The sequence below is a fragment of the Anabas testudineus genome, chromosome 24, assembly GCF_900324465.2.
Source record: "Anabas testudineus chromosome 24, fAnaTes1.2, whole genome shotgun sequence".
Taxonomy (NCBI): Eukaryota; Metazoa; Chordata; class Actinopteri; order Anabantiformes; family Anabantidae; genus Anabas; species Anabas testudineus.
Window position 1 is genome coordinate 4,179,515 of NC_046632.1, and position 15,183 is coordinate 4,194,697.

The 15,183-nt window shown below is 39.6% G+C and overlaps 1 protein-coding gene across 1 annotated transcript in view; it reads right to left on the reverse strand.

Annotated features, from left to right (window-relative positions):
- Window positions 1–15,183, reverse strand: part of fam49a (family with sequence similarity 49 member A) — a 29,779-nt gene that overhangs the window by 8,844 nt on the left and 5,752 nt on the right. The window contains exon 2 of the mRNA XM_026341039.1: window positions 3,280–3,335. The gene's annotated coding sequence lies outside the window, so the exon portion shown is untranslated. The remainder of the gene's footprint in view (window positions 1–3,279; window positions 3,336–15,183) is intronic.

The following is a 15,183-nucleotide window of genomic DNA, read 5'->3' on the forward strand; positions in this document are numbered from 1 at the left end:
CAAGGATTAAAGTTGTACTCTAATGGTGTCATGTAAGTACATGTGCTGCAGCAGCATTTTTGTTTTTTCACCTAGGCAAACCATGACCTGCAGCTACAGCAAGTTCTCCAAGAGTCTCACTTGCCTTGATCTTCTGCCAAGCACTGGTTACACTTCCCTCAGGTGCCAGTTCTTTATTAAAGCTGACACCCAGTTATTTCCAAGACAACTGTTAAAGGGTTTCTCAGTAACATACAGGGGAGTTTCTTTTTCTAGGTCACCACTGACCACGTGACTAAGGGCCAGTGAAAACGAATACAGTTTTTTGCTAATCATGCTTTTCATTCATGATATTTTTATCATCATCATAATCATTATACAAAGTATTTCAGAAAACAAGAGATGACTAGAGGAAATCTCTCATGTAATCTTATTGTTCCACATTTGTTGTGTTCAATACGATAGTACGATAACTACTTGAAACAACCTTCAGAGCTTTAAGTAGTCTTTTTTAGTGTATGTGTGTGCCTACTTGCGTTCAGGTGCATGTTCACACAGCTAATAAGCCAGTTAATTTGTGAGCACTGGGTAGTGTCTACAAATCAGGTGACGTCAATCTGAATGTAGGTGCATTGCGTTCTGGTATGTGTAGACTATTGTTCAAAGCTGCAATTCAGGCAAGAGCCAAAACACTTGGTTTCAAATATCATTTCTCAACATTGCTGCTGTTCATTAACACACAATCATTTTAAGTAAGTAAAACATATTAATGTATATAAAAATCTGAGCGTTCAATAACATCCTGCTGCTTTGTGTTTGTTTTATTTCCTCTCTGAGGTAAACAAACCAGCTCCAGCAGTTTACTATTTCGTGCCTGTCAAGAAACCGAAGAGGAAATGAAACAAACAATCGGCAGGCCTGCACTCCAAACACGATGAAAATATAACATAAGACTTATAAACTGTCTGTAAAATTTGATTATGAGAATTATTTTGGTCTGAATAAACCCACAATGATTGTGTGTCTAAATGGTTTAAAGCCCATCACCTGACCGGGCTTTAAAGCCTGCCTTCAACCCAAGTCAGGAGATGGGCTGGGAATTTCATTTAATGCTATTAATAGCTTTCAAATTGTGACTAGATAAAAAAAGAGAGACATGGACAAAAGGAGTGATTAAGTATAAGGCATTCAGGGACAGTACAGAGCGTCAGATATCTAGACTACTCAGAGCCCAGCAGTTTATAATATAGAAAACAAAACAAAACAAATCAAACAAAAGGAAAAAAAAGAATTAAGGAATTGATTGATTAATTAATTAATTAAACCCTAAATACACTTTACATCTACTGAGTTTTACAGAACTATAAACCACTCTGAAATTAGACTTTCCCATCTTTACTTCTGTCTTACACCAGACAGGGAAGGAAAAACTATGCAGGGAATTTTCTTGTCTGCCCTGTTCCTCTTTCACAATCACTTATCTATATGGCCTGGACTGAAAGTGTGGAAACTTCAACTTTCCTCTTTTCCACTGTATTTACAATCAGTTGACGTGGCTTAAATTAAAGGGGAATATCACATGTAGTACACCATGTAAAGTCATATACAGTAAAAAAAAAAAAAAAAAAATGCTGACAAAGGATAACTAAAGAGACAAATAGCTATTTCAACATTTTATAGTTGGAAAAAAAAAAACAAAAAAAAAAAACACCAGCATCACAAACTGTGGGTGTGACTTGGGAACTTTTTTATTATCTTGTCAGCCAACTTGTTGGTTTTGATCAATAACCTGCCCTAATGGTGCCACAACTTGTCCTCAGAGACAGAAAACTCAAACTCACTGTCCTTTTTTCACCTCAGTTTAGACACAGAAACTGTGCTGCAGTCCCGAGACTATTTGTGCTTTATAATTAAAGCAACTCTAACTAACTCTATGCATTTAAAGCATCACAATAAGTGCCACGTTTAAATTGCCTCTCCTACTGCCTCTAGAAGTCGGAAACAACCACTGCTGAAGAGAAATCACCCTCTGAGCAAAGAGACAAATCAAATCATTTGCACACTGGTAAGCTGGTGTATTGTATTACAACAAAGTTATATGGAAACTGGAAAAAAGTTTGTGCTATTAACCTACAACAGGAAGAAAGAAGAATCAAACACTATAAAAAACAAAAGATTCAGTCATTTGTTCATCATCTTGATTTGAAGCTACAATATGCATCATTAAGCTCGCTTTACCACTAGACTTAAATCTACTTCTGTCAAGTGCTGAGGTTGAGAGTTTAGTGACCTATGATGACAAGTTTATACAAAATGTCTCATATTATTTTTTAGAGTTTGTGTATATTTTTGTCACATCTGACTAGATGAAGAGAGGGTAGTAATCATCGCAGCTAAGCTAATTCAATGAAGAGAAGCTCAGCACAGTTCTCTATGGCTTGCTCATACGAATATTTGAAATAAAAAACCTGTGCTTGGGCCTACTTTTTTCATGTTTAACTAAGTGGCGGGCGGGACCAACAACAAGGGCCCAGAAATGAATGAGAACAGCAGAGAGACAACATGTCTTGCCCTTGTCTTTCACTTAAATTCTTAAATAATGCGGAAAATATTTGTTAGTCAGTCAGTTGCTTGTTTTATGCTTGACGATCAAGATCAAATATCACAAGTGCACAGGTGTAAGGAAATGGATGCACCAGAATTAAATGCAGAACTCGATGTATCTGAATCCAAATCATGTTTAGCTGAAAGTGAAGTTGAACATTAAGTCAACTAAACATCAAGTCCTAAAAGGTGACAGCTTTATAATTAACATCTAATGCCCAAAATTGTGGAGATAGCCACTCACATAAAATCTGCATCCATTCTGTCACTGGAGACACTGAAATAATAAAATGCTCATGCCGACTGCTGCTCTTTCTAGCAACAACATAGGAAACTTAAGGAGGCAATGTACTACCCTTTATGTCTAATGTGGTTATCTTTTTAGTATCTGACATAACAATTTAGGGAAACTTTCCTCCTGTGTACATCTCACAAATACCACTTGAAGGTTGAGTATACCTCTTTAAACACCTTGAGAATAAACATGTTAAACTGCCCCCAGAAGAGAAAGTTTTGGGCTTAATACAACAAGTGCAGACTAATCCCTGCTGTACTCATCTAAATCACAGCATTGTTTATGGGCGATGTGCCTCTGCGGCAGCTCAGTAGAGTTGGTCTTCCTTAAACAAGACTACACTAGCCTGAATTTTATTTTATTTTTTTTGCATGCGTCTGTGTGTGTGTGAGTCATGGTACCTTCTCTGGCTGAGGACCTTGGCTTGTTGTTTATATCATCCACTTTCCCTTTGCCTCTGAAACAAGAGCAAAAGAATTCTGTTAAAATGAGATAAACTGAGCAGAAGTAAATGATACAGGTCAGAAAACAATCACAAAGCATGTTTTAAAAAATGTGTGTGGGTGTGTGTCTGCTCCAATGTGCAGAGCACACATCTGCTAGTCAGACAGGTGCAATATCAACTTTCTATATTAACCAACTCCTATTCTCCTGACACATACAAGCATCCAGCAAACAAATAGAAGCCTGCTCCCATCACTAAACATACCACTGAATAATTCAGCAGTGAAACCAACACCATTGTTTGTTACATCAAAAATAAAGCTGATTAGGCCTCCGTCTGCTGCAGGTTCACTAGAGTATTAAATGTCCTGTGACAAGCTGTGGCCACTAATGGTCACTGGGATGCACTGTACTGTAACTCCCTCCAAGGTGAGGGGGGGGAATAAATGAATATGGTATTTCTATATTCTGTCAAACACGAGGGTTTAATGTCATGTTCATTATCCAGTCGAACAAGTAAGAACTCATAGGAGTGTGTGAAACTGATCATTTTTCATTTAGAATCTTTTAATAAAGCTTTGTGATTTCAAACTTCAGTAGCACGGTATCGGGAGATGAATCAGCTTTCACAATTTTGAATCTAGCTGTATTCTGTAGTTCAGGTAGACGTATATAACATACACAAAGACAATACTAAACATACTTGGCAAGAGCACCCATATTTTACTGCATAGTATATAGACCTTATGCATGGTGACCCCAATCTGTCCTCTGTGGAACCTGCACAACAACAAAGCAAGGGAAAGAGAGATGGGATGGATGGTAGGGATTGATGGATGAATAGATCCACAGGGACACTAGACACTTTCCTTATAAGGGCACTGTAGTGTGTGGCAGCTCCCCACAGTCTGACACATGAGCAGACTTCACCTCACATCATGCTAGGTGCACGCATGCGCACTTCATGTGTCCCTTCTGGACCTCTTAAACACACACACGTTTGCCAAAACACCATGTGGACAGCACAGACTGAGTGCTGACAGCAGACACTTCACACCCACTTCACTCATTATACATACAACTTCTGTTTCTCTGGACTCTTCTATTTCTTTATGCACTCTGGTTCTCTCTTTCCCTTTTTTCCTCTCCTTCCTTTCTCTCACTCTCTAGTTCATATCCTCTTTTGGCCAAACAGACTCACAGACAGACAGATGTCCCCAGACAGACAATGACACTGAATATGATTGATTCATTTAGCCAGGAAGTCCATTTACAAAATCAGTCAGCAGACACTGGTCCAGATTTTAAAAAAAACAGCCTGTGGCTGGCCAGACAGATAATCCATCCAGTTTCTCATTTAGCCTGTAAGTTATCCCATTTAGCAAACTAGCCAAACATTTAACCAGTCAGTCAAATGACTCAGTCAGGAAATATGTCAATCATCCCAGCAGGTGGTGGAGCCATACAGAGAGGAGGGAGATGCACGCAGACTCCAAAAAATAAACATGTTTTTCAGGAAGCATCAATCGAGAGTAGGAATGGAATTTTCCAGTGGCCCACTGGGAATAACACACACAATAATACTGAAAGCCTATTGTGTCCCATTGTGAGTTAATAAACATTACTATGTTGTAGTAAGATTAAGATAGCCATAAAAATTAAAATGAAGTGACTGCATAATTATTTCTTTTTTAATTGCAAATGATATTCACTAAATATAAAGGATAGGAGCTCAGTGTCTTCTTTTATGGTTATTAAGATACTGAATGTGCCCATGCGCTTTATTTCCATGACATCTAGTAATCTACACAGCCAGACTCCAGAGGCTCCCTTGCAATCCTGAGCATGCCCTTCATAAGTATTCACACATCCCAGCACAAAGAAATAAAACACAATCATCAGGAAAACATTAAAGGTCTATCTTGAGCACAGCCACACGCCTTCGACTGCAGGGCCTTGTCTGAAAGCTATCTGTTTCCATAGTGACAGCAGAGCCATCCGTTAAAACAGGGGAAGCTCACAAATATGACAGAGTGGAGCCCCAGAGGGGACACACACATATACACTTTGTTCTTTGGTGGTTTACTGTTTAGAAAAGGGAAGGTGTGTGATAAAAGCTGCTGTCACTTCTGGTTGAATGCTTGGAAAAGAGGCTGTCAAACCTACTGGGTACTGGGGCGGCAGTTCGCTCAGCTGGTAAAGCAGTTGTCTATAAACCCTTAGGTTACTGGTTCAATTCCTTGTAAGTCGTGGTGTCCTTGGACAACACACCAAAAACCACCACAGCAGTGCTGTCATTTACTGCAGCTGTCCAAACAACAATTTCCCCAAGGGGATCAATAAAGTATGTCATTATTATTATTTTATCATCATTAGAAAAGGAGTGACAGAGAGCAGGCGGGTGATGAAGATGAGACGAAAATGACAGAAATACCCTGGAGGGAATTCACAAAAAAAAAAAAAAAAAAAAAAAAAGAAAGAAATCCCTTAGAAAATTTATTGTGCATCCAAACAAAATCTAAAACTCTACATAAGGAGGGTAATATGACTGTGCTGATGCCTCAATGTTGCCGAAGGGAATAAACCAACTAAAGAAAAGTAGAACAAAAAGTGATTAAATAAAGTAGAACAGAACTCTGTAAAGTAGAGCAAAACTGAGGAGCAATAAAAAAAGAAGAAAAAAAAAAAAGCTTTTTCTTTTATGTAGCACAGTCAGTGTTTTCAAATCTGAGCCACATGAACGCAGGGAGGTACATTAATGTGTGTGACATATAAATACTAGCACTACCTGAATAAGACAGGGTACAATGAAAGTCCTACTCCAGTGGTCTGTAGTGAAACTACAGACAAAAAACTCCATATCCTAACCCAGTTTTGTGGGTTTAATGGAGCATTACAGCAAACAGTCACAAGTCCCTCTTATCTGGCTTTCATATCAGTTGAGTGTTTACATGTCAAACATTAGCTCCAAACCACTGAGTACTTTACAAATCGATAAGCACATATTACAATCTAATGCAAATTTGTCCAGCGACAGTCGAAGTGTGATTTCCTTGCCAACCAAACATAGCTCATGCTTTTTTTATGTTTAAAGTGTTTTTTGAGATACCTTGTTAGCTGCTGACACCACCTTGAAAATGCATTCATAAATATATTAACTACTAGCTGCATATGAATTCCCATTTAAAATGTCTCACCAGGTGCATTCATTTGTAGGTGTAATTTACAGTAGGCACCAGAACAGCTGGACAGTAAGTCCTGTGACAAACATCTGAAGTCATGACGACATAAACTTGCCACAGAAAACTGCACTGGTGCAAACTGATTACAACCAGGCCCTTACTGCTGTCTGAAAGACACCTAACAGGATGTGGTTAAAAAAACTACACACTGGTCTAAACAACAACAAAAACAAAAAAAAGACACATTTGATAGGGTCCAAAAAACAAACAAATAAAGAAAAAACTGAAATGTTCAGTAATGTTTGTTGTGTTTGCAGTGAACTCAACAACAGGCAAGGAGAAATTCAGTCCTGTGTACAGTATGTGTGTTTGGCGTGCAGTAAGGAGAGAGTAATGATGAGCACAGATATACAAAGAGACAAAGCCAGAGAGTATTTGCCAAGGCTGATGGCAGAAGTGTCTTTGTCCATACAATTGTTCTCAGAAAATTTGCTCCAAGAAAATACAGAGTCAAGGCCATCACACCACTGGAAACACAATGCTTCCTTGCAAAGGCAACCATATAAAACAACAATGGTTCTTGACTTCAGAGATGGCTGCTGCTGAACTGTACAACCCTTTTGTGCTCAGCTAACCAAAATTAGTCTTGATTCATCTAATTTATTCTGGGCTACAAATATGAGAAGTATAATTAAGAACAGAGATGGGCAACTAACAGGTCTAACATTTTTTTCAGCTCGTTAGTACATAACATACATACATTTTGTTTTCTTTGAATGTCTGACAAACTTCCTACAGTGTGTGTACATACAGTGTGTTTGCATTTTTCTGTTACAGACTGAAAATACTGCAGAGTAGAGGTCTCCATGGGTCCACTCTGGTCCAAGTTCTGCTCAGTTGAGTTGGGTTGGGTCTAATTATACTGCCACAGTTCTGCTGATTTTGCCACTGTGGCCGTTTGTTAATTGATCTAACTGAGGAACAGATCATCAAGCATTTGTAGTGCTTGTATTGTCCTTCTGTTCAGATTGGTTACATTTTGGATTTGGGTCTAATTATCCTTGGGTCTGGGTTCAGGTAGGTTCAGCCTTCTCCTGGGCTCCCCTCAGGCCAGGTCTCTCATTTGTTTTGAAAAAAAGTTTCCAGGTTTGAGCCACATTTGTACGAGAGAACACCTCTGCTGCAGAAGAGACAAATGATGGTGTGCTTCTTAGATTAAAATTTACATGGTACAAGTGCTTACAAACCTCACAACTTACTATGCTTTTTGTATGAAAACCACATGGAGTTCTGGCATAATGGTGGTGCAAGTTCATGTATGAATCATTCCAAAATGAGTATAAGCCACAATCATGACTTTGTAACGGTTCACAGTGAAATCAGCAGCTTTTGCTGCTTCATTACAGCCTCCTTAAAACTTTAGATAGGACCTAGACACAAACTCAGGATTGCGTGACAGCTGTTAATCCAGAACTGAACTTGTAAATCAATTATTTATATGAATAAGCATCAACTCCACCACTGCCAAAAGGACGTGGTCACGCAAGTGGAGTGTGCAAGTCGTGTGCAAATTTGTAAGTCCCAGGTGAGACCACCTCTGGTTTATGTTTTCCAGTTCAGAATTGTGCACATGTGGCCTTTGCGAGAAAGGCAAAGGATAGAGGGAGAGAGTGACAAAAGAGGGGAGGGAGGGAGGGAGGGAGACACACATCTGGCTTAGTATGGGCCGCCTCTCTAGACACCATGTAAAGGTTCAAACTGAGGTTAACCCTCAAAAGATGTTCAATGAGCTGGAAGACTTCAACCTCCCATGGGTAAATGGATGTGCATGTGTATTTGTCTCAACTCTGGACCAGCTTTCTTCCATTCTGCATGGCAACAGCTGATGAGTAATGAAGGATTCATAAAAGCCCAATGAGCTCTGGGTCTGGAGATTATAATCGGAGTTGGGGGGGGGACAGGGACATCACCAGCCATTAAAATGCCCTCCTTTGACACTGTGGTGTAATGCCCAGTGGGAACATTCACTTTGTGTTCATTTCATAACATAAAATTAAAGTATATGCACATAACACTCAAAAGAACATTGAATGAAGAAGAGGAAAAGTTCAGAATTTTCACACCTTCTAGAAAAACCTTTCATCCTTCATGACTTGTGCTCCTCTGAACAGATAATGCATCAAACCACTGAGTAGATTTAAAACTCAAATGTCTAAACAAGTGAGGAAATGTGTGAGAACTGTGTTGAGTTCCTCTTTTCTTATGTAGGTAAAGCTGAGTAGATTCCAATGTGTAACTGTATGATCATTAATACTGTTATCAACTGTTTAGTTCCTCCTCACTAATTATGTCTAAAAGTCCTGCTGTGGCTAAGACAGTTAAAGGGGACATAAGCTCACTTTTTGTTGTAGCGGTGCTTTCATACCAGTTTAAGGCACTACCCAACCTGCGGAGCTCCCCAAAATATCATATTTCAACTTTATTCCCCCTCTTTGTCTTAAATAGTGATTGCCGGTGCTGCACTAGCTCAGTTTTGGACCAATCAACATATACTTACACCACGGTGCGGTGCAGAAACGCACACTGAATTTAACATGGATACCATAATGGATAACATCATCACACAATGCATAATATTCCCTTAAAGTGTTAAAAAAATCCTGAATGATTGTTTTAAACACATTATGAAATATCATGATCCCTCTAATAAAGAGTCATAAGCATTGGTAAGATGCATGATCTATTCATTGTTATATACTGATGTCGAAAGACAAAAAATAATTACTAATGCAACAGGACATGAAAAAGTTTTTCCATCTCTCAGGCTAAACCTGATCAACAGTTTCTGGAATGTGGTTCCATATGACGTAATGACACTCAGTTTTTTCAGCCTAAAATTGTCAGCACTAAAACCTTTTTAGAGGTTAAATGTGAAAAGAAACCACTTCTTATCTTAATATACATACTTTAAACAGTCAAGAAGAGCTAGGTGATAAAACTATAACAATATACACTGCCCGTCCAAACAAAAAGTCACTACCTTGATCTAACTAAGCAATAGGTATCCCATTGGATAATTACTTCATGGATGATTATTTTTTAGCTGGCAACAAGTTATTTAACCCTAACTGATGAGAAGTGAGTCGCTTCTCAATTCTAGATGAGTCCAGATTTACCCTTTTCCAGAGAGATGGCCGCATCAGGGTAAGAAGAGTACGTGTAGGTGGATGAAGTGATGCACCCATCATGCCTAGTGCCTACATGTACAAGTCTATGGGGGCAGTGCTATGATCTGGGGTTGCTGCAGTTGGTCAGGTCGAGGTTCAGCAACATTATGTACACAAAGAATGAGGTCAGCTGACTACCTGAATATACTGAATGATGAGGTTATTACATCAATGGATTTTTTCTTCCCTAATAGCATGGGCATATTTTAAGATGACAATGTCAGGATTCATTGGGCTCAAATTGTGAAAGAATGGTTCAGGGAGCATGACACATCATTTTCACACATGGACTGGCCACCACAGAGTCCAGACTTTAACCCCATTGAGAATCTTTGAGATGTGCTGGAGAAAACTATGCACAGTGGTCCGACTTTCCATCAATACAAGATTATGGCAAAAAATGAATGCAATTCTGCATGGGAATAAATGTTGTGACATTGCAAAACAAACGATGCCATGGTGAATGCGTGCTGCAATTAAAGTTAAAGGTGGTGCAACAGAATATTAGAGTGTGTAATTTTTCTTTAGGACGGGCAGTGTATATTGCAAAATACCCTTTCCTCGATATAAACCCATTCCATCCATGTTCTGACATACAACACAGAAAGCCAGTGATATTGCGAGCAGCATCACACCAATCATGTGGATGGAAAAGTTAGGTTGATGTGCACAGCCCAGACTATAGTATCAGCTGTTTGTAGCACACGTGCCAATGTTTTGGCAACTGCAGCCGTGCACAGCAGTACGTCAGGAACACGAACGAGATACTAGAGAATGATGACAGATAACGTTAATGGAAACTTGTGTGTCAGCATAACCAAAGAAAACATTTTGAAGGACACAGCCTCACAGGCTTAAAAGACGAAGACAACGTTGAAAAGAAGGGTCAGAGGAATTCAGTCAGTAGTGTGAAGATATTCTGGCTAATTAAAGTCTGACCGAGAAGTGGCGTGCACTGCAAACTGTGTGTCAAAAGCATGTTTGTACAAACACTGGTAATAAGACTGGTAAAGCACCTATTAGCTTATACAATATCATGTTACCACCATACTCACATTACATAGCCAGGTCTGTGAACACATCTACTGTGTGTTTATGTGGAACTGTTAAGTTTTATTGAAAAAAGTGGAACTGCTCTACTTATATAATGATCTGTATCAACCCAGTAGTTCTGTTCTTTTAGCCTGTAAGGCAACCCGGTTCCTCTGAGAGGAACTTTGTGTAAACCGAAGGAAACCAAAATCAACACTGATGACCCAAAATAAGTTCTGTTTGGGAAGGTCTAGGAAAATGACTGGCAAGCACGAATGAATTCTTTAACTGGTGTGCCTTCCTGCACGTGTTATCCAAAGTAAGCCACTTTGTAGAACACCGAGTATGACAGTAAAAAGTATGCTGAAGTACTTGTTCTCACTGACGAACATCCATATCCATAAAGTCCTAAACAAAGTAAATATTTAGTGTCTGCACAATTGTTAAGAAAGGCAAAGAAGAAACTATTGGTACCCAAGGCTATGCCCTTTGACTGGCCTGACATACTCTTGTTATGGTCACTAGAACAGTCTGGTTTAATGTTCTACTTAAAAAATAATGCTGTGAAGTAAAACACACAAATAAAATGAGAAAAAGATGGGTTTGACAGCACTGTCACTGCAGGATTTAAGTCTCTTATGTTAAGGACACTCACAGTGTATGTAATTCTTATTTAACACTTTGGATATAAGTGGTCACCAAGTGGCGTATGGCCAGTATCAGCACAAGCTAAGCCCATTAACTGTAGGCCTATCTATCTATAATAAAACACACCATCCTGCCACTTAAAGGCAGGTCTTAAATTTCTGCATATATTTTTTAAAATCCCTCTGCCATTTAGACTGGCTGGGAAATAAGGCCTTCAAATTGGGTTAGGGGAGCTGTGTCTCCCTCAGGCTCCCTTTGCTGGAGCAAATGTGACAGCAGGGCGTGTTGGGGGGTTGAGCTTAGCTTGAGGGGAGGTTGGCTGAGTTTTGCCCTAATATGGACACAGGCCCTGTGGGTGGGGGGGTGCTGTTGGAGGGCAGGAGAGAGGGTGGGCCGGCAGAGAAGGGGAAACCTGCCCAGCACCATCACAATGGCAGCTTTGCTTCCCACTGCTGTATCATTGACGCTCTTTATGCTCCCCTCTTCACATACCAGCACAGCATTAAACTGTTGTGGTCTATTAACTGTGCTCTCAACGCTGCATACACACTGAACAACTCTTGAGCGGTTAAGACGCATATCAAGCACAGCTCATGTTGCTCTCTGAAACACTCTCACTCAGAAACTGTACATCACATATCACACACAGCCACACACTCGAGTCAGTGACACTGAGGCACAGTACCACGTCTCCTCCTCAGCAGCACTCAGCTCCGTTCAGCTGCTGACTATGCACCCTCTTGTTCAGACAGCTGGGCCGGCTGCCTAATTTTACACTAGTTCATTACAAACTCACCACTATCTCCCTCCACATCTGGCTTGTGGTGCAGAGAGAGGAAGAGGGACACTGATGGCAACAAAGACAGTCACAGTGGTCACTTCTTTCTGCTCAGAGAGCTTAAGAGGAGGGGGTGTCGGTGGATGCAGTAAACAACTCAGAGAGGCTTCTGTCAATACTTAGAGAGATAAAGTGAGATAGAAGGACTAAGAGGCTGCCAAGGGACATAAGAGAGCATGAAAGGAACAATAGAAGGAAGAAAAGAAATCAAGACAAGAAGCAAGTAGGAAAGTAAAGGAGGGCGTTTGGTATTTGGAGAGGAGGTGGCAGAGTGGCTGTATGGCTACTAGCAGACATTACTGCATGGAGGGGGACTCCAGGCGTAGAAATTCCTCCTACGTCTCTGCTCAATGCCACTTCTGTTCTGCCAACCCCTGTATGTCAACAACACTGCAGATACAAAAGGAACCATGTTTGTGACTAACTCTTGTGTGAAACTGGTGTTTGAGAGTGTGTATGCAAGGACATTAAACTGGAGGATCCTTCTCCGCTGGGTGGAGGTCTGGCAAGTTTCATTAACTGAAGCTACCCAGAGCCTGGCAACAAGATTAGTCTGCCAATACCCAAACAAGCAGATTTGCCACTACTCAGGATTACCTGAAGAATATTAAGGTCAACAAATTATTTTACATGTTACTCTGTGTCTGCTTTTACGTTTTACGTTATCCAGCTGCACAAAGCTGAAATTTAGTCTGTAAAATCAAACCATTTTTAAACTTAACCAAGATGTTTGACACTTTGAGGAACATTTGCTGATTTGCTTTCTTTCCAAGGTAAGAAAGGTAGGGGAAGCATGATAACCTTAATATATGTATGACAAACAGGGGGTTAGCTCAGCTTAGGATAATGAGAGTGAAAGAAGGTAACAGATTCCACCTACTATGTCTGAAGCTTTCAAATTTACATGATAGCTCATTTCTTTAATCTGAACATCTCATCTCAAAATATCATAAGTATTAGCTCACTGTAGATATACATCGCCGTATGTTATCCTCTAAATGACAAGATACAGATGTAGAGAAATATCAGGTATGTTTTGAAACGGCATCACTTTCTTAACAGTCTTATATTACCTATATTGTGATATGTGAATCTGTCAATATTAGCTACATAAAATGAGCCCTCTACTGTTGCTGATGTTATTGTTAACAGCTAACAACTGTGAAACAGTCTACATCAATGCAGGGACTGAGGCAGAAGGGTGATCCCTATGAAAACAAACCCATTTATAGTTATTCACGCATGTTGGCCCTACTTTGACAGATCAGTGCTGATAACTTCATAATGGCCTAGCAGGCGATACTAGACCTTTCCTGACCATCTCACCTATTGGCTTTGTTATCAGACAATTCTGTTGGCTCGACCGACGTCAAGATCAAGTGTGTGCTCTCAGTTAGTCATGCAACACATGGAAACACATGCAGAAAACATTAAAAAAAAAAAAAAAAAAAAAAACATTTTTTAAAAAGCACTGTTCTAATACGTGTCAAACTTTGCTAAACTGAAACGTGACTAGTTTCATTGTTTTTCATCATTATCCTGTTACACGCAAAGGCTGTAAAATTAGTTAATCATGCATAATGATATATTGTAGTATCAATAAGACTGCAGCAGGCATGCAACAGAAACATCCCCTCGACCTCCACTTAAGTATTTAATAAAATAGTGACCAATAATTAGCAATAACACACACGCAGACAGACAGACCATAAATCAGTTTCAACTCTGCTTCCCTGCCGTGTCTTAAATGGTGTCGTTTTGGTACTTCCACGGCTTGATTTCTTCTTTCCCCTAATTGTGACTGCTGCCATCTTCAACGTCCTAATATTTCTGCTCTCACAGACCGTTAGTTTGTCATGAATAATAAAACTGTGGTAACTCTCCTACACCTGGTGAGATCAGTAACCACGGTACTGAACTGCAAAAAGCCAGTCAGACAGAGGCTAAGATCCATGTCCCAGAGATGCAGAAAAAACAGGTGTGGTGGTAGTGCTCGCTCACTCTGCTGAGGTTATATATTACAGTGCTGCATACATTCAGCTTGTAGTGGTTCATACTGCTGCATATTTGTATCAAGTTCTTTCTTTTTTTTAAACTAAATATCTTCCAACTGAATATGTATAATGTCAGGCAATGTTGGCAATTTCACTAGATTCACCAGAAAGTGAGAGCACTTAGCCCTTTAGTGCCTGTGCAGTATAACACATAACATGACCCAAATGGAGCAGGTAACAAAGACTGAAATGAAAATAAATAAATAAAGCTAATACTCTGCCTCGTAGTTTCATAACTTTCAACTTAGTTTTGTATTGTGACACATTTTAGCAAGGCTCTCCAATTTTCTAGTGGCCTAGAAAGTATGATGCTTTGGGCCTTTGTATATAAACTAACAGCCAAAGCAAAGAAGCATGTTGTTCAAAGTAGTTTGCAGAAAAATCAATAGGACAGATGGTGTGCATTTTAAATGACTTAATGTAGCAGCACTCAGGTTTCAAAGACAACACGTTACTTATCAGACGTGACGCAGCATGAATCACTGTGAGGTTAAATAAGGCCAAAATAAAAGCTATGTGATAAAGGCATAAATGGTAAAAAAACAACAACACTGCATTACAATAATAATCAAAGCAAATAAGTTAAATCAATCCTATTCCTAATTGATCATAAAATAAATATAGTTGCACAAGCAAATATTACTACAAACCAAACACAGCACAGTAACAGTAATGTAGGAGCAGCTGAAGGGCAATAAACACAACAGAACTGGCAGTTACACACACAGAGTAAGCACAATGGTAGCCAGTGAGAGCATACTGAAAACACACTTACAGAGCTGTTGTCCCGCTGACAGGATGTGAGTATAAAAAGTGAAACGTGAGCGGGAAGTGTGCAGGGTCATAAGGCAGTGCAGTTCGACACACACACTCTCACAGA